Below are 20,651 nucleotides of genomic sequence, written 5' to 3'. Positions count from 1 at the left end.
GTGGGACCGATTCGGATGGTCCGCCCCGCCACTTAATGGATCCAAATGGTTTCCAGAGAGTGGTAGGGGATGCTTTATCCCATGTTGATGGCCTTTGAGCCGATTCCCTGGTGGCCCGCTGGAATGTGGAGTTAACCAGGCCTATTGACTGTTTGGCTCTGAAGCGCCCTCTCCGATTGCATGGAGCCCGGGCAGCCCCGTGGTTTTCCACCAATCTGAGGGAAATGAAACAATTGTTGAGACGGCTAGAGCGCCGGTGGCGGATAACTCATTCCGAATCTGACCAGACACAGGTTAGAGCTCAACGTCAAGCCTACCAAGTGGCGATAGCGACAGCGAAGAAGACTTTCTTCGCCGCCTTTATTGCATCTGCAGAAAACAGCAGCAGGAGACTTTTTCAGGTGGTTCACAATTTAGCGGAACCACCTGCGACATCGGGGCCCAGTACGGGCCACATGATCTCCTGCAATGAGATCATGCAAAGTTTTTTTGCAGATAAAATCGCTCAGATTTGGGAAGAAGTAGACTCCACCATGGGAGCAGGGCCAGGGCGGGAAAGTGCTAGGGTCCTGTCTAGTCAAGTTGTGTGGGATCAATTCCAAACTGTTACCTCCGAGGATGTGGACAGGCTGCTTGGACGAGTGAAGCCAACCACCAGTCTCCTGGATCCTTACCCATCCTGGCTTATAAAAGCTAGCCAGGAAGGACTGGGTGATGGGCTTCGTGGGGTGGTGAATGCTTCCCTCCATGAGGGAGCCTTCCCAGACCCGCTGAAAGAGGCAGTTATTAAACCGCTTCTTAAAAAACCATCTTTAGATGCGGCCACGATGGACAATTATCGCCCAGTCTCAAATCTTCCATTCTTGGGCAAGGTGATTGAGCGAGTGGTTCCTGAACAACTCCAGGCACGCCTGGAAGAAGCGGACCATTTGGATCCCTCCCAGTCAGGATTCAGGCCTCATCATGGGACTGAAACTGCCTTGGCCGCACTGGTTGATCCGGCGGGCTAGGGACAAAGCTGAGAGCTGTTTCCTAGTTCTGCTGGATCTCTCAGCGGCGTTTGAAACCATCGACCATAACATCCTTCTGGACCTTCTTGAGGGGCTGGGAGCTGGGGGCACTGTCATACAGTGGTTCCGCTCCTTCCTCCTGGGCCGTGTTCAGAAAGTGGTGGGGGGATGAGTGTTCTGACCCCTGGGCTCTCACTTGTGGGTTGCCTCAGGGTTCTGTCCTCTCCCCCATGCTTTTTAACATTTACATGCAGCCACTGGGAGAGATCATCAGGAGGTTTGGGCTGGGTGTTCATCAGTATGCGAATGATACCCAGCTCTACCTCTCTTTTAAATCAGAACTGATGAAGGCGGTGAAGGTCCTGTGTGAGTGTCTGGAGGCGGTTGGAGGATGGATGGCGGCTAACAGATTGAGGTTGAATCCTGACAAGACAGAAGTACTGTTTTGGGGGGACAGGAGGCAGGCAGGTGTGGAGGATTCCCTGGTCCTGAATGGGGTAACTGTGCCCCTGAAGGACCAGGTACGCAGCCTGGGAGTCATTTTGGACTCACAGCTGTCCATGGAGGCACAGGTCAAATCTGTATCCAGGGCAGCTGTTTACCAGCTCCATCTGGTACGTAGGCTGAGACCCTATCTGCCTGCAGGCTGTCTCTCCAGTGTGGTGTATGCTCTGGTTATCTCCCGCTTTGACTACTGCAATGTGCTCTACATGGGGCTACCTTTGAATGTGACCCGGAAACTACAATTAATCCAGAACACGGCAGCTAGACTGGTGACTGGGGGCGGCCGCCGAGACCATATAACACCGGTCTTGAAAGACCTACATTGGCTCCCAGTACGTTTCCGAGCACAATTCAAAGTTTTGGTGCTGACGTTTAAAGCCCTAAACGGCCTTGGCCTAGTATACCTGAAGGAGTGTCTCCACCCCCATCGTTCTGCCCGGACACTGAGGTCCAGCTCCGAGGGCCTTCTGGCGGTTCCCTCACTGCGAGAGGCCAAGTTACAGGGAACCAGGCAGAGGGCCTTCTCGGTAGTGGCGTCCGCCCTGTGGAACGCCCTCCCATCGGATGTCAAAGCGATAAACAACTACCTGACATTCAGAAGACATCTGAAGGCAGCCCTGTTCAGGGAAGTTTTTAATATGTGACATTTTAGTGTATTTTTCATCTTTGTTGGAAGCCGCCCAGAGTGGCTGGGGAAACCCAGCCAGAAGGGCGGGGTACAAATAATAAATTATTATTATTATTATTATTATTATTATTATTATTATTAACAAATCTGTGTCTGGAAATTACAGCTTCCAACCTCCTCCAATGCCACACTCATTGAAACAAAAGGGAAATCAGTTGTTGCTCCTTCTTCAAATTCATCCCAAGCATCCTGGCCCTTTTTTCCTTCCTGCCCTTTGTCCCTTCCTTGTCTACTCTTGTTATCTGTCTGCCTCCATTCATTTACTTTTTCAATTTCCCCTTTTCCTTTCACTTATAAAACCTTTTGGGAGTGAGTAGGGTCCATTGTTTTGTTCTTGTTCTTGTTTATATTTGCTATTTTGTGTTTTTCCCACATTTCTATGCTGAAAACACCCCAAGATCTTCAGATGAAGGACAATACGCTAACTAACTACCTAACTACCTAACTACCTAACTACCTAACTAACTACCTAACTACCTAACTACCTAACTACCTAACTACCTAACTACCTAACTAACAACCTAACTAACTAACTTATTGGATTTAACCCATAAATTCCTTAAAATGTATTTTTTTGAATAAACAGGCATCTGCTGCTAACCAATCTCTTTAACGTACTTACATTTTCTTTTAGCTCACATATGGATCATTTCCCCCAGACAAAAATTATGGAAGCCAAGTACCATTTTACCGCATGGTGCCCAATGAAGCCCATCAGAATATGGGGATTATCAGTTTGCTTAAGCATTTCAGATGGACCTGGGTTGGGCTCTTTACTGTTGATGATAATAGCGGAGAACATTTCTTGCAGACCCTGGAGCCATTACTTTCCCATAATGGAATCTGTTTAGCCTTCACACAAAGAATCCCACGAATACCCCGTTTTGATGAATTGGAGGAAGTTTGTGATATAGTCTTAAATATTTATGTTCATTTAACAGATGACAAATCCAATGCATTTATGATGTACGGAGAATCTATGACAATTATATGGCTCAGAAGTATTCTATTTCTAAGCGATACTGAAAATAGGGAAATATCATCATTGAAAAAGGTGTGGATTATAACAACTCAGATTGATTTCATATCAACAGGATTTCAAAGGAGTTGGGGCCTTCAGATCTTCCAAGGTGCTATTTCCTTCACAATTCATTCACAAAATCTCCCACAGTTCCAAGAATTTCTTCAGGGAATAAAACTTTACTGGACACAGGGAGATGGGTTTTTCAAGGAGTTCTGGGAGCAAGCATTTGATTGTACATTTCCAAATCCCGGTGTGCCAATAGAGGTCAATGACATGTGTACTGGGGAGGAAAGGTTGCAGAGTCTTCCAGGGTCTGTATTTGAAATGAGCATGACCGGCCACAGCTACAGTATCTACCAGGCTGTTTACAGTGTGGCTCGTGTTTTGCAAGAAATATACTTGACTAGCTTAAAGAAAAGAGCAACAGGAAACAGTGGAATATTAAAATTCCAAGATCTGAAGCCTTGGAAGGTAATGTGTTGCAATTGAAGAGTAGCAAAATATTGGACAATTTCAATGAACAGATTAGTAAAAAGTAAAAGGTTGATCACAATTGCCAGAAACAAGTAGATGCTGAAATGTTATCGCGTGTCTCATTCACTGAAAAATATTTACTATCAAACAACTGATTCGTGCTTGGTCTTTGTTAGAAGATGCCACATAAGTATAGGTAAATAATATCCCTAAAGAATGGTGGCAGAAAATCATTGCATTTTATCAAAAACTCTTTTGTGTTATTTTCTTTTCATGTATTTTGTCTCTTTCCATAGCTGCACCATTTTTTCCATGACATTTCATTTAACAACTCAGCTGGAGAAACAGTAACATTTACTGATAAGAGAGAAATGCGAGGTGGATATGACATAATGAACATGGTCACATTTCCAAATAAGTCCTTCATTCAATTGAAAATAGGATGTGTGAATCCCTATGCTCTTGATGGAAAGGAATTCATCATTCATGAGGACATGATTATGTGGCCCAAAGGTTTTAAACAGGTCTGGCATCAGGGGTCATTCAGATGTCTTCAGATGGGTCATTCAGGTGTCTCAACATAACCATCACTGATTTCTTTCATAAACGCATGAAAGTAATTTTGGTACCAGCTGGATGCAATTATGAACTTCCCAAACAAAACTAATCTTTTGTTTTAATAATGTTTACTATGCCACATTTATACATGGCAGTGCTTACATTATATAGATAAAAAAACTGAGGTGAAAATAGGTGATATCCCTTTTAAATGGTAAGTGGGCATAGCACTTTGGAAGGGCACGTTTTAAAATCTAGGTAGTGCTGTAACTTTCCATTAGTTTGACTTCATCCCAAAGGTCCACTCTTCCATTGTCTCCTGAGACAGATCAGTGCTGACAAAACCCTAACCATTCCTATATTCCTAAAGTGCTATTACAGATCCCCCAGACTTGCTTAGAAAAGTCACTTGGGTTATGTTTTCAATGTGTATCAGCATTAGAGATGCACTGCCATATAATGTAGATTGTCTATCATTTGCCTCCCCCTCCCATCCTTCTTCTTCACCATATGCAATTTGAGGTAAACTGATCACCATTGTTTAGGCCAAGTAGGTTTTCTCTCTCCTATGATTGTCTTGATGGTTTGGGTGGGGGAGGGATTTTCCAACTTCATTGGAAACCTTACGAGCAGAACTGAAAAGCTGCAGTTAGTGGGGGCAGTCTGGTAAGTGCTTCTCAAATGAATTCTGGTTCCAGAGACTTTTCCAAAGGCTCTGTGACCTGTGAGGATGACTTTTACATTAATTCGTGCCATTAGCTTGCTGGTGTTGGCCTCAAAGGGTGTGTGAATCATTAATTGTGGTTGTTTAGTCGTTTAGTCGTGTCCGACTCTTCGTGACCCCCATGGACCAGAGCACGCCAGGCACTCCTGTCTTTCACTGCCTCCCGCGGTTTGGTTATGTTGGTAGCTTCGAAAACACTGTCCAACCATCTTGTCCTCTGTCCCCTTTTCCTTGTGCCCTCCATCTTTCCCAACATCAGGGTCTTTTCCAGGGAGTCTGCTCTTCTCATGAGGTGGCCAAAGTATTGGAGCCTCAGCTTCAGGATCTCTCCTTCCAGTGAGCACTCAGGGCTGATTTCCTTAAGAATGGATAGGTTTGTTCTTCTTGCAGTCCATGGGACTCTCAAGAGTCTCCTCCAGCACCATAATTCAAAAGCATCAGTTCTTCGCCGATCAGCCTTCTTTATGGTCCAGCTCTCACTTCCATACATCACTACTGGGAAAACCATAGCTTTAACTATACAGACCTTTGTCAGCAAGGTGATGTCTCTGCTTTTTAAGATGCTGCCTAGGTTTGTCATTGCTTTTCTCCCAAGAAGCAGACGTCTTTTAATTTCCTGAATCACGAATACCTCACCCTATCATGACAGGCTTAGGAGCTTATTAATTTTTTTAATATTTCCTACACATGGTCTTTTCTCTATGCAATTTTCTCTGTGCCAGAACTCTTCCTGGGTCTTATGGACATACAGTTAGAAAATGACTATGGAACTTTGCTACAATATAGGATTATGGCTGCAAGACTTTTATTTGGACAAAGATAGAAGATCCTTTATTCTAACAATGGAATAGGTGTTAATACTTATGGACCTAACTGAGATGGCAAAATTGACATGTTTGTTCAGAGAAAAGTCATTCTTAACATTTGTTAAAGACTGGAAACCTCTCATAGAAATTTTGCGTGAAAAAGAAAAAGAAATAATTACACTTTGATTTGAGGACTGAAGATTATGTTTGTGTACAGAAAGTGGCTTTCTGGGTGTTATATTGGAGTGGATAAAGTGAATATTGTTTATTTATAGCAGACAGAGGAAGAACCAGAAGTCAGTTACATTCTGAATTTTATTTCTCTCTCTCGTTTAACCTCTTTTCTATTTCTCTTTCTTTCTTTCTTTCTTTCTTTCTTTCTTTCTCTTTCTTTATCCCTCCCCCCCCCATATCTATTATGTTTTTATTATATTCAGATCAAAGTCTTAGTTTGGACAAAAAAAAGAGGGAAAATATTTGATATTAAGTTTTGTATTTTTATCTATAAACCCTCATAAAGTGTATTTAAAAACCCCTCTCCCAAAAAATAAGATAATTTCCTGTTGACAGGTGGTGCCTATTTCTGTGTGCAATGACTACTGCCACCCCGGTAATCGGAAGAAAAGGAAGGAAGGGCAGAAATTTTGCTGCTATGATTGTGTTCCATGTCCAGAAGGGAAGATTTCAAATCAGAATGGTAAATGACGTTTTTCATCGTAAAAGACTAGTAATGATTAATGAGTTCTATTGATTTAAAGAACTTAAATACTATGTTGTGCATGTAGCCACACTATCCTCCTTGTTGTTGTTGTTTAGTCGTTTCGTCGTGTCCGACTCTTCGTGACCCCATGGACCAGAACACGCCAGGCACTGCTGTCTTCCACTGACTCCCGTAGTTTGGTCAAACTCATATTAGTTGCTTCGAGAACACTGTCCAGCCATCTCGTCTTCTGTTCCCTTTTCCTTGTGCCCTCCATCTTTCCTAACATCAGGGTCTTTTCCAGGGAGTCTTCTCTTCTCATGAGGTGGCCAAAGTATTGGAGCCTCAGCTTCACGATCTGTCCTTCCAGTGAGCACTAAGGGCTGGTTTACTTAAGAATGGATAGGTTTGTTCTTCTTGCAGTCCATGGGACTCTCAAGAGTCTCCTCCAGCACCATAATTCAAAAGCATCAGTTCTTCGCCGATCAGCCTTCTTTATGGTCCAGCTCTCACTTCCATACATCACTACTGGGAAAACCATAGCTTTAACTATATGGACCTTTGTTGGCAAGGTGATGTCTCTGCTTTTTAAGATGCTGTCTAGGTTTGTCATTGCTTTTCTCCCAAGAAGCTGGTGTCTTTTAATTTTGTGACTGCTGTCACCATCTGCAGTGATCATGGCGCCCAAGAAAGTAAAATCTCTCACTGCCTCCATTTCTTCCCCTTCTATTTGCCAGGAGATGGTGGGCCCAGTTGCCATGATCTTCATTTTTTTGATGTTGAGCTTCAGACCATATTTTATGCTCTCCTCTTTCCTCCTCATTAAAAGGTTCTTTAATTCCCCCTCCCTTTCTGCCATCAAGGTTGTGTCATCTGCATATCTGAGGTTGTTGATATTTCTTCCGGTTTGGTTGAGTTCTTAATTCCGGCTTGGGATTCATCCAGCTCAGCCTTTCACATGATGAATTCTGCATATAAGTTAAATAAGCAGGGAGACAATATACAGCCTTGACGTACTCCTTTCCCAATTTTGAACCTATCAGTTGTTCCATATCCATTTCTAACTGTAGCTTCTTGTCCCACAGAGAGATTTCTCAGGAGACAGATGAGGTGATCAGGCACTCCCATTTCTTTAAGAACTTGCCATCGTTTGCTGTGGTCGACACAGTCAAAGGCTTTTGCATAGTCAATGAAGCAGAAGTAGATGTCTTTCTGGAACTCTCTAGCTTTCTCCATAATCTAGCACATGTTTGCAATTTGGTCTCTGGTTCCTCTGGCTCTTCTAAATCCAGCTTGCACTTCTGGGAGTTCTCAGTCCACATACTGCTTAAGTCTGCCTTGTAGAAATTTAAGCATAACCTTGCTAGCGTGTGAAATGAGTGCAATTGTGCAGTAGTTGGAGCATTCTTTGGCATTGCCCTTCTTTGGGATTGGGATGTAGACTGATCTTCTCCAATCCTCTGGCCACTGCTGAGTTTTCCAAATTTGCTGGCATTTTGAATGTAGCACCTTAACAGCATCATCTTTTAAAATTTTAAATAGTTCAGCTGGAACATCATCACTTCCACTGGCCTTGTTATTAGCAGGTCTTTCTAAGGCCCATTTGACTTCACTCTCCAGGATGTCTGGCTCAAGGTCAGCAACCACACTACCTGGCGTGTACTATTCTCCTTAGAGTGGCATGAACATTTTTTCTGCTGCCTTCCAGTAACTTCTTATAAAAACTTTCAAAAATGAATATTAATTAAAATGTTTTAAACAAGGCTATAATATCAGCTCAAAAGGTAATTCAGATAATATTACATGACCACCAATTACCATAATATCGGAAGATTGTGATAAACAAGTGCAGGGACTGGACTGAAGGGAACCAGATTGAGGAGGAGGAAAATGGTGGAAGTTGCCCTCCCTTCTCCTGAAGCTTCCAGAGGAGAGGAAGGCAGTATAGACCGCTGGTAAGCGGTCCCTATTTATCTACTTGCACCCGGAGGTGCTTTCGAACTGCTAGGTTGGCAGGCAAGGCTATAATATGTTCAGCGCAAAAGGGAATTCAGAAAATATTACACGACCACCAATTAGCATAATATCGGAAGATTGCGGTAAACAGGTGCAGGGACCAGATTGAGGAGGAGGAAAATGCTGGAGGTTGCCCTCCCTTCTCCTGAAGCTTCCAGAGGAGAGGAAGGCAGTATAGTGGTACCTCGGGTTAGAGACACTTCAGGTTACAGGCGCTTCAGGTTACAGACTTCACTAACCTAGAAATAGTACCTTGGGTTAAGAACTTTGCTTCAGGATGAAAACAGAAATCATGCAGTGGTGATGCACCACCAGCAGCAAGCCCTATTAGCTAAAGTTAAGAACAGTTTCAGGTTAAGAATGGACCTCCAGAACCAATTAAGTTCTTAACTAGAGGTCCCACTGTTTTGAATAACAGTTGTTGGTTTAGGAAAGTCACAGCTCAGAGACAGATGAACAGAAGACTTGGGAGCTGTTGGGAGAAGAGCCAGGAGAGACAGCGTCATCACTGGAGAGCATTTCTCACCCTCTTCTGCAAGAACTCGGAGTTCATTGAGTGTGCAAGACAAAGGACTCAGAGACAGTTAGCTCCTGACAGCCACCATCAGGGGAAGTGCTCTTGCTATGAGGGGAGGCAAGAGGAGCTCATTTGGAGCAACATTATGAATCGGGAGGCAGACTGATTCCTTGGTTTCATGCTGTGATGATTTAACAAACTCATTAGTGAGAACTCTTTCTTGTTTTTCTCTGCTCCTTGTGGTTACCGGGGGAGGGAAAGAATTACCCGGAGTCTGACAAGAGGAATGATAACTTATATGTAAGAGGCAAAGAACACACATGAATTGCAACTGGAGTTTGGCTTAATGTTATTTTTTCAGATATGGACGACTGCTTCAGATGCCCAGAAGATCAGTATGCAAACAAGAACAAAAATGGATGCATTCCCAAGTTAATAACCTTTCTTTCCTATAAGGAACCTGTAGGGATCGGCTTAACATCAGTTGCTGTTCTTTGTTCCCTAATTACAATTCTGGTGCTGGGAACTTTTATTAAACACAAAGACACTCCCATTGTCAAAGCCAACAACAGGGATCTCACCTATGCTCTCCTCATTGCCCTCCTACTCTGCTTCCTCTCATCCCTTCTATTCATTGGACACCCAGGCAAAATAAGTTGCCTTCTTCGACAACCCACTTTTGGCATCATTTTCTCTGTGGCTGTTTCTTGTGTGTTGGCCAAAACCATCACTGTAGTTGCAGCTTTCATGGCCACCAAGCCTGGGTCCAGTATGAGGAAGTGGGTGGGAAAAAGACTGAGCAACTCCATTGTCCTTTCCAGCTCACTCATTCAAGTGAGTATTTGTACTGGGTGGTTGATGACCTCTCCCCCATTCCCTGATGTAGACATGAACTCAGTAACAGAGGAAACCATTTTGCAGTGCAATGAAGGGTCAGTGATCATGTTTTATTGTGTCCTGGGCTACATGGGCCTCCTGGCCATTGCCAGCTTCATTGTGGCATTTGCAGCTCGCAAATTACCAGACAGTTTCAATGAAGCCAAATTCATTACCTTCAGCATGTTGCTGTTCTGCAGTGTTTGGCTTTCTTTTGTTCCAACTTATCTGAGCACCAAAGGAAAATCCATGGTGGTGGTGGAGATCTTCTCCATCTTGTCCTCCAGTGCTGGATTGTTGGGCTGCATCTTTGCCCCCAAATGCTTCATCATTGTTCTGAAGCCTGAGCTGAACAACAGGGAGCAACTTATAAGGAGGAAGAGGTAAAGATTTATCCTAAGTATTGCATCTTAGTTCTTTATTCTATTAAGAAGTTTAGTGTAAAGTTGTTACTATAAGTACCTCTGGTCTCTATCTCTTTTGTGGGAAAAGTACCAGCATGTACTAAAAAGTTCAGATTTGTGAAATTAAAGTGGATTAAATGTTATGTCAACCTAGCACATTGGTAGGGGACCTCTGGCTGGTAGGCCAAATTTCATCTAGGAATGATTCCAATTGCCAGACCATTCCTGACAATCCACACTCATCTCCCCTCATCAGACTATATAATTGACAGTAAGTTTGGCACAGGTACCAATTATTTCAGACAAACAATATGGAGCTTAAATGAGTTCCTGATTGTGCATTTGCCATAAGAAGCAGCAACTGCTAGAAAGATGGATGCAAAGACTCAATTTTGCTGCGGAAGACACTATCTGCTTCAAGAGGATGCATCTGTGGAAATGTGCCTTCAAATAGACTCATCGCCTGGCATTGTGACACCAAGTGATTGAAAGGTGGAGCCCTCCAGATGCTGAGAAACTACAACTCCTTTTATCTCAAGCAGGTATGGCTAGTGGCTAGGGGGAATGGGAGATATAGGTCAGCAAAATTTGGAGGGCCAAATGTTCCCCACCACCTGCTTTATATAACAAATAAATGATATTTAGTTGAAAACACTTGCATTTATTTTAACATTATTGTTTAATTTATTGTTCAGTGCTCTATGTCACAACCTCCAGTTTATTGCTAATAAAGTGACAGGTTATGTCTCATGAGATTCATTTCCAGGTGTGCTGGCAATATGGGTAACTTTTTAAAAATAAAAATAAAAAATGTTATTGATAACATTGATAAAGGTTATCCTATTTTCCTGTCAGCCACAATCTCAGTTTGCATTAAAGAAGCTTGTACTAGATGACACTTGAGGTCTTTCCCAACTCTAGAATTCTATGATGCCCAAGAATGGAAGGCAGCTTCTCCATTTCCTGCTTTTAAAGGGGTCCAAATCAAACAAATGGAGACCGGGTGTTTCCTCCTCAAAACATATTATCCATAGCAAGTCATATTGGTTTGTCGGTTGAAAGGCAAAGTTGTCAAACTTGTGGTTTCCTCTATAGTTCTCCTCTGGCCACCTTCCCACAGCTGAACTGCCAAACACATTTTAATTACCACTGTGGGGAATTAGGTAGGATATACATTTTAAATGATGGATGCAGATTTAGTTTACAGATTAAAGAGATTTACTATTCATTCATATATATTTATACCCCACTCTCCCTCCCAGAGCAGCAAATAAGAAAGAACAACATCTTGAAAACATTTCTGGGCAATTGTAAACTGATTCCATTAATTTAGAAATGCCGTACATAGAGAAACCACTTTGTGGCATCAAGTGAGGAACAAACTGCCCATTACACATGAATACAAAATCCTTGAAACTTTCTCTTATTGTTATAAAAACAGTGGTACCTGCTAAAATGTCAAGGGGAAGGAAGATGCAGAATTGCAGCTGAAAATGTTATTTAAGGTGAAATTGAGAAAGATAACAAATTTAAATTTAATTGGCTAAAAGGGTTGCTGAAAAATTGTAAAACAAGGATGCAAAAAAGGTGAGGTATGGGGAAGTCCGAGAAAGGAGGCTTATGAAAATGAGGTTAAGAATTTATATTTGTGTGTTTGTTTGTATTGGTGGATGTTTTTATGTCGTTGTTATTGTTTTGTTTTAAAATTGGAAAATTAATAAAAATTATTATAAAAATAAAAATAAAAACAGTGGTACCTCTGGTTATGTACTTCATTTGTTCCAGAGGTCCGTACTTAACCTGAAACTGTTCTTAACCTGAAGCACCACTTTAGGTAATGGTGCCTCCTGTTGCCGCCACGCCGCAGGAGCACGATTTCTGTTCTCATCCTGAAGCAAAGTTCTTTTTTTTTTATAAATGTTTATTAGCATTTTCAATAATAGACATAGACACACACAAAAAAGAAAAAATAACAAAAAATACAAAAAAAACTTAAAAAAGACAATTAAAAACAAATGAAATTTCAATTGCTTATTTTCATATAATTTCTTTCTTAGACCTCCTCACTCCTCCCCTTCTTGTATTCCAATTCAAGTTATTAATCCTGCAAATCCTTATTACTTAATTCTCAACCTTCACTTAATGATTTTTACATACTGTAATTTTACCTTTCCTCATTCTTCCATTAAGTTACTTTTGCATTCCTCATTTTCATTTCATTTTAACCATTTTAAAAACCAATTTTAACTTATATAATCTTAAACATCTTATGCATCATTTCTTCTTCTTTAACATATTTCTTAAAGTCGGTCTATATTTCCCTTCCACAGCTTTCCCAACTTCCATACAAATGACAAAACAAATTAAAACAAAATAATTAATAATTATGTACCCTTTGGATTACCAAACTCCACCCCCCCTTTCCCGGTTTTGGTCCCCAATAAGTGTTCATCAGTCAATATTGTTTAGCCTGGGGATCTCACGTCCGAGGCTCTCAATTCATCCTCAGTTCCTCTCTGCCGGCCTCTTGGATAGTCCTTTAGGTTAAGCCCCAAGGCTCGGAGGGGCTCTGACCCAACAAAATCCATGTTTCTTCCAGTTAGCCCTCCATATTTAAGATTAGTGCTAATGAGGTGCTCCACTCTCAAATTTACAATTTCCAACTCAGTCCAAACTTTCCACCTCAAATCTTTATTCTCCTTTGTTGTCTGCATGCCAGGCCCCAAAATGTAATTCTCCCTTGACATCTGCAAAGTTGCCACTCCACCTTCCTTTTCTTCAAAAACAACGTGTGTCTCTTCCATAGTCTCATGGCTCTCAAATTTCTCTTGTTGTTGATTTGTGTAAACTTCTTGCCTCCGCTCCCTGTCAGTTTCAACAATGTTATTTACTGCCAGGGCCAGAGTGTTCACACTTGTAGTCAAAACATTTGTCTGATCTTGTAACTTTCCCAGGAGAACCAGTATTTTGTTGAGTTTAGTCTGATTTTTGCTTCTTTCAGCCATTCTTGTAGTGTCTCTGTCCCCCGCAAGGGGGATTTTAGTTCTTCAATGTCTTTCAGTTTAAAAACCAGTAAACAAGTTAATTTGTAGCAGCTCTCCCTTGTTTTCCAGAAATTGTGACAAATCTAGCCAGCAGATGCAACAAAGACAAAGTTCCCTTTATCCTTTCCTTTTGACAGCTATTTTGACAATAGTTCCTCAGCAATAGTTCAATAGTTCCTCAGCAGGCTGTCTCGCGGGACGCCCCCGGGTTTGGGGGGGGTGAAACTTTAGCTCCTAACGTTAGGTTTATCCTCCGGTAAAATTCTATAGCATCAAGTCGTGAAGGCTTTTTTAAAAAAGAAAAAGAAAAAAAGAATTCTCTCGACCTTAAGTTGCAAGCTCTTTGCATTAAAGTATCTACAAAGAGGGGGGGGGCGACTTCCTCTTTGACCCTTCCCCGCTCGTTACCAATTCAGCAAAAATTTGTTTGAATTCCAAATTCCATATTTACTCACGGGTTCTTGTTTTCGAGTCCAAATGTTCCAAGGAAAAAGTCAGCGCTTCTCCGACAATGGCATGCGGCTTCGCTCCGCAGAAGGAGCAATCTACTCACAGCACTGCGCCGTACCCCGTCCCCGTTCCGGAGCCTTTAAAAAGGCTCCTTCGTGGTTTGGGGGGGCGCAAATGGTGCCCGCCAAGTCACCACGCTCACAGGCATCAGCGCCTGTGATTTTTAAGGGTCCCCGCGTCGCCGGCGCGGACAAGACCCGATCCTGCGGAGCCGATTCCCTCCGGAGCTTGGAGGGAATCCGCCATTAGTCGATGGCGCTAACCCAGAAGTCTGAAGCAAAGTTCTTAACCTGAAGCACTATTTCTGGGTTAGCAGAGTCTGTAACCTGAAGCGTATATAACCTGAAGCATCTGTAACCCGAGGTAGCACTGTAGCTCTGTGAGTGATGGCTGGACATTTGGATTGGAAACACGGAGGAAAGAAAAGGAAAGAAATGGAGTAAACTCTTTTGTCTGCCCATGATGATGATGCCACTATATTGGGATAATTTTCCATTCAGATATATTATTTATTTATTTATTTATTTATTTATTTATTTAATTAATTTCTATACCGCCCTATACCCGAAGTTCTCAGGGTTTTTCACATTAAAAATCACGCACATAAATTCAAAACAGAAAGCAGATTTACTGCCCTCCCTGTGAAAAGAGCCAGCATTTTAAAAAGGGTATAGAATGTCAGAACAGGCAAAGGTCTGGTTGAAGAGGAATGCTTTTGCCTGGTGCCTAAAGATGTAGAGTGAAGGTGCCAGGCTAATTTCCCTGGGGAGAGCATTTCACAGATGGGGAGCCACTGCATAAAAGGCCCTTTCTTTTGTTGCCACCCTCCTGACCTCTCAAGGAGGAGGCACATGAAGAAGGGCCTCAGAGGATGATCTCAGGGCCCGGGTAGGTTCATATGGGAGGAGGTGGACCTTAAGGTATTCTGGTCCTGAGCCATTTAAGGCTTTATAGGTGAAAACCAGCACTTTGAATTGGGCCCGGAAACTAATCGGTAGCCAGTGCAGTTGGAGCAGGATCGGTGTAATATGGTCGAAACTTCTAGTTCCAGTGATCAACCTGGCTGCTGAGTTCTGCACCAGTTGTAGTTTCTGAACCATCTTCAGAGGCAACCCTACGTACTGCAGTAATCTAACTTTGAGATTACCAGGGCATCGACAACAGAAGTTGGGTGATCCCTGTCCAGATAGGGGTGTAGCTGGGCTACCAGCCAAAGCTGATGGAAGGCACTCTGGGCCATAGAGGCCACCTGGGCCTCAAGTGACATCAAGGGATCCAGGAATATCCCCAAGCTACGAACCAGCTCCTTCAGAAGAAGTGCATCCTCATCAAGAGCAGCCAATCTCCAAGGACTTCCGGGTCGGCGCCATCGCCGAATGGCGGACTCCCTCCGAGCTCCGGAGGGAGTTGGCTGGGTAGGGGTCGGGTCCTGCCGTGCCGGCGACGCGGGGACCCTCAAAAACCATGGGCGGAGATGCCCATGGACTTGGTGACTCGGCGGGCACCGTTTGCGCCCCCCCGACCCGCGAAGGAGCCTTTTTAAAGGCTGCGGAGCGGGTGACGGGGGGGTGTGTGGTGCTGTGAGTCCAATGCTCCCCCTGCCCAGCGAAGCCGCATGCCATTCGGCGGAGAGCAATGACTTCTTCTTTGAAAATTTTGGATTTGGACTAAAAGGAACAACCCGTGAGTAAATTGATTGGACTTAAAAGGGAAATTTGATCTTTGAATTTGGAGCAAGCAGGGGAAGTGCAAAAAGGAAGTCCGCCCCCCCCCTGTTGTAGATGGCTCAACGCAAGGATTTGACAACTAAGATCGAGAGATGAACTTGTTTACCTGAAAAAAAAATTTAACTTCACGAAGGGAAATTACAATAATTGTGCTGGAGGAGAAGACTGATTTGTGGGAACTAAAATGCAACCCCCCCGGGAACTGGGAACGATCCGCTATGAGAGACTGGTGAAGAGACACAGAAACTTTGACAGCTGTCAAAGTAGCTGTCAAAGCAGGAAAATAAAAGAGAACTTTGTTACGATGGCTTTGCTGGTTAGATTTGTTACAATTTGGACATAAATTATTGGAAATAAAGGCAACAAGTTATTTGACTTTTGGGTCTGATTTTGAAAGAAATTAAGTTACCATATTCCCTCTAGAGGGAGGCTGGGACATTGCAACAGTAGCAGCAAGTGGAAAAATACTATGAATTTGAGCAGGATCTGTTATCTCTTGGGAAAGCTGCAAAAACGAAGCATTATTTTGTCTACAGAGGTTTCTATACTAAAGGAGACAATGGATTTATCTATTGAAGAAAGGAAGGGACTTGACGCAAGTTATGTTCCTGAATAACAAAAGCCTCTGTGGAGAACAAGAAGTTTCTGAATTAGAAGGTTTCTGCAGCAGAACAGGAAAAAGCAACCTGAGAAATAAGAGCTGGACCAAATTTGAAGCCGGAGTATTTGGAACATCCAGACTTTAAAAGGACCAAGAAATAGAATTTAAGTTAGACTCTTAAACATAGAGGTCTGGATGGAAGAACAATGACTTTTTCTGAGAGTTTTTTCGAGATTGGACTTTCTGAAATAAAAAGCTATCAAAAGACGGCAAAGTGGAGTTGAGATATAGACGTGGATACACCAGGCTGGCAGTAGACAATGGATGAACTTTGGGGATTGGAACCGGGGAATGGGGGGGGGGGGAGATTTGGAATCCAAAGGCTGTAAAATTATATATTATTTCTTTCTTTTCTTTTTTCATGTTTGTTGTTTGAAAATAGGAGAATTTGTGGAAGGGAAATGGGGTCGATCTTAGGGAATTATATAAAATATAAGGAGAAATGGTTCATTAAGATAAATAAGATAAATTAATTTGGAATAAATGGGTTATTTAAAATTACAAATAAGGTTTTAAAATTTGGGGTAAGAATCTGTGGAATCAATTTAAGGGAAATGGAATACAAGAGGGGGGGGGGGAGTCCGGGAAAGATGCCACTGAAACCAAGTGTAAATCATATTTGTTTTTTCTTTTTTTCTTGCTATCTTTCCTTTTTATTCTGGAAAATTTTTAATAAATATTATTTAAAAAAAAAAAAAAAGAGCAGCCAATCTCCCACCCATCTGGTCTGAGTTATAACACTTTAGGAATCAGCCCCTGCCTACGTGGTCAGTGGTCGGAAATGATGGAAGCTGTATTCCAGCAGCACCTGGAACCCCACAGACTCTCAATTCTTGGCAAAAAGAAATCGTAGCTTTACATTTCTTTGATAAAACTGCAGTTGACCAGCATCCTTTCATTTCAGGATCATCTACTACTTATCTGAGTCATCAAAGCTGAAAGTTTCAGTCTTACTTTTCTTTTGGTGTTTGCTCACCATGGAAAATTGTATTCGTCACTTTTTCTGTCCCTAAGGAGCAGATGATCGAAAGTGGGGGCAGTTCAGCATGTTTGTTAGCAAAACTTCTACTTACAGCCAAAGCAATGAAAAAGAAACTATCTCACCCAGCAATTATCCAAAACACTATAATTTGCTCACTTCTCTGAACCTTTTGAGGCTTCCTAGAGCTCAAGAAATCAGTCAATAAACAAACCTCAAAGTAGTTATAAAGAAACCCCATGGTATTGGGAGCAGGAAACAGGAATAAGAAGCAGTCAATGTTCTGTCGGTTTCAATGCTCACGTGTCACACACACACACACAGTGTTGGCAATCTTGGCTAATAAGATATACAGTTGTAACCCTTTAATTCTCAAATGCTGGTTGTAAATCATTCTTCTAAAACTGTATTGACAGAGCTTAGAATTAGCCTGTTCAAGTCATGCAGCTGTTCTGAATGGAAACATCATGGGGTGTGTTTAGAGAAAAGTCTATTAGGATGCTGTGGCTGATGATGTTGTCTCTTTTCCCTCCTGCTGTGTGCAAAGTAGATACTCTTAGGTGTCCCATGAATTATCCATTCCCTGCTCCACATCAGTGGTACCAACCAGGTGACCTCATCATCGGTGGCATTGCTTCTCAGGTCTATTATGTCTTCTATGAAGTTTCCTTCAAGGAGCACCCTTCACAGAACATGTTTGATGTTCCATAGTAAGAGCATTTCTCCTCTTTGCATCATTCCAAATCTCATTTGCTTTTGTGTCATGTGTTTTAGATTGCAAATGTGAAGATAGAGATTTTCTTAGTTATTTTTTCTGGTGCTGTGGGAGACTTGTAGCTGACGAGAGGAATTAAAACAATGCTTGAATCAATACATCTACCATTCCTCAAGGAGTCATTTTTAATTATTGACAGAAAATCTTCTGGACAATCTCTGGCCACTCCTCATTCTCTGTTACATTATTTATCTTGGGCAATGTAGACAATAGAAGTTTGGTTTACTGTATTGAGAATGCTTTCCATTCTTTAAAGCAAAATGAGGAAAAGGATTTTGAATTTTTGTTGTGAAAAATGATTGCACCAAACAATCAAAATTATTCTACAATTCAGACTTTTGTGAGGGGGTAATCTGGGGGTAATCTGGGGAAGAAATTCAAATGATAAGACTAGTGCCATGTCTAAAGTTGTCTTTCAATTCCTTAAAAGTTTTATTCCCACATTAAAGAATCCTAAATTTTTCAGCATTTGCAGGGAACTTTAGTAATTGTTGTGCAGTGGACAATATGTGTGTATATATTTTACTTACAAATCTATTTTAAATATATATTTATATATCATATATAATTGCCTCCTCTGTGGAAGGAGGTAACTCATGTTGTATTTCCTTGAGTTTTAATATAAATGTTGGGAGATGGTGAGTCTGGCTGGTAAGCTCCTGGGATTAGTGTTCTTGCTGATTTTCTTTATAAAGGAATGTCCTTCATTTTGCCTAAATAAACAATTACTGCACTTTAGAAAAATAGAGAAAAAGACTTTTAAATTGACAACTTTCAGGAGTATAGTAGACTGTCTCCCAAGATTCCCACAGGGAAACCAAGAGAACTGAGAAGGTCAAGAAAGAAATTAATAGCATGTGTTTCAAAGTGTTAGGCATGCCCTGAGAGAGCATAATCTCTCTGAGTTTAATAGCTTAGAAAAATCAATCAATGATGTTTAAAATAATTTCATGTCAATCTAAATCAATTTGAGCTAAAAAGGGAATTGTGGCATGTTGATTTCATATGACAAAGTTGTACATTAATCATCTTTGCTTGCAGTGTAGTAACAAAATTTTACCAGCACATTCTTGCCTTGGCATTTGCTGTGAAAGAGATAAATGAGAACCCCAAGTTTTGTCCTAATATCACTCTTGGCTTCCACATCTATGATAGTTATTATGATGCCAGAATGACCTATCGTACCACTCTTGACCTGCTCTTCAAATCACATCGATTTGTTCCCAACTACAAATGTGAAACCCAGAAAAATCTCATAGCCATCATTGGGGGACTTAGCGCTGACACCTCCTTCCATATGGCTGACACAATTGGCCTCTACAAGATTCCACAGGTAGGATCTATGAAAAGGTATCCCAAAACACACTCTTGCCTTACCATTCTGGGAGTTATTTTGAACTTTAGAAAAAGGAAGGGTTTTTGACTGACATTTGAATCTGATTTTTTTTTTAATTGACGCTACGGATGTTGTTGTTGTTGTTGTTGTTGTTGTTGTTGTTGTTGTTGTTATAACAGATTGCAGTGCTTTAAGTTGACCTAAGCTTTCTGCAACTCCACCTCATCTGGTTTAAAGTGTGTCTAGTACATCTCTGAACATCCCCCTACATTTCCCTAGCATTTCATTTCTAGTCAATCCATTCCCATCTCCATTGCAGCCATAAGGAGGACACTTGCTTGCTCCATGAACAAACCTGGGGCTGGAAATTACAGCTCCCAACCTCCTCCCCTGCCACACTCACTGAATCAAAAGGGAAATCACTGCCTTCCAACATCCTTTAGTCACAGGAAACTTTATGCCTCAATTCTTTCAAAATGCTTGCTCCTTCTTCAACTTCATTCCAAACTTCCTGGCCCTTTTTGATTCCTTCTCTCTTAATGTCCTTTCCTTTTTTAAAAAATGTCTACTTAAATCTGTCTTTCTCCATTCATTTGCATTTTCATTTCCCCCTTTCCTTTCACTTACAAAAACCATGTGGGAGGGAGTAGGGGACATTGCTTTGTTTTGTTCTTGTTCTAATTTTATATTAGGTATCTTGTGTTTTTAGTTGATTTTTTTATGCTGAGAACACCCAGATGAAGGGCAATATTCATAATAAACAAGCAAACAAACAAACAAATCCATCATTCATCCATCCATCCTTGAATTTAACCCATAAATTGCTTAAACAAGTGTTTCCTGAATAACCAATCTCTATAATGAACTTCCATTTTCTTTTAGTTCACATATGGATCATTTCCCCCAGACAAAAATTATGGAAGCCAAGTTCCTTCATTTTACCGCATGGTGCCCAATGAAACCCATCAGTATATGGGGATTATCAGTTTGCTTAAGCATTTTGGATGGACGTGGGTTGGAGTCTTTACTGTCGATGATAATAGTGGAGAACATTTCTTGCAAACCCTGGAGCCATTACTTTCCCGTAATGAAATCTGTTTAGCCTTCACACAAAGAATGCCACAAATGGCCCGTTTTGATAACTTGGATGGATTTCATGATATAGCCTTCAATATTTATGTTCATTTAACAGATGACAAAGCCAATGCATTTATAATGTATGGAGAATCTATTACAATTATATGGCTCAGAAGTATTATATTTCTAAGAGATCCTGAAAATAGGGAAACATCATCATTTAAAAAGGTGTGGATTATAA

The sequence above is a fragment of the Podarcis cretensis genome (assembly GCF_951804945.1).
Source record: "Podarcis cretensis genome assembly, chromosome: 13".
In the NCBI taxonomy this organism is placed as follows: domain Eukaryota; kingdom Metazoa; phylum Chordata; class Lepidosauria; order Squamata; family Lacertidae; genus Podarcis; species Podarcis cretensis.
Note: the sequence above shows the minus strand (reverse complement) of the source record.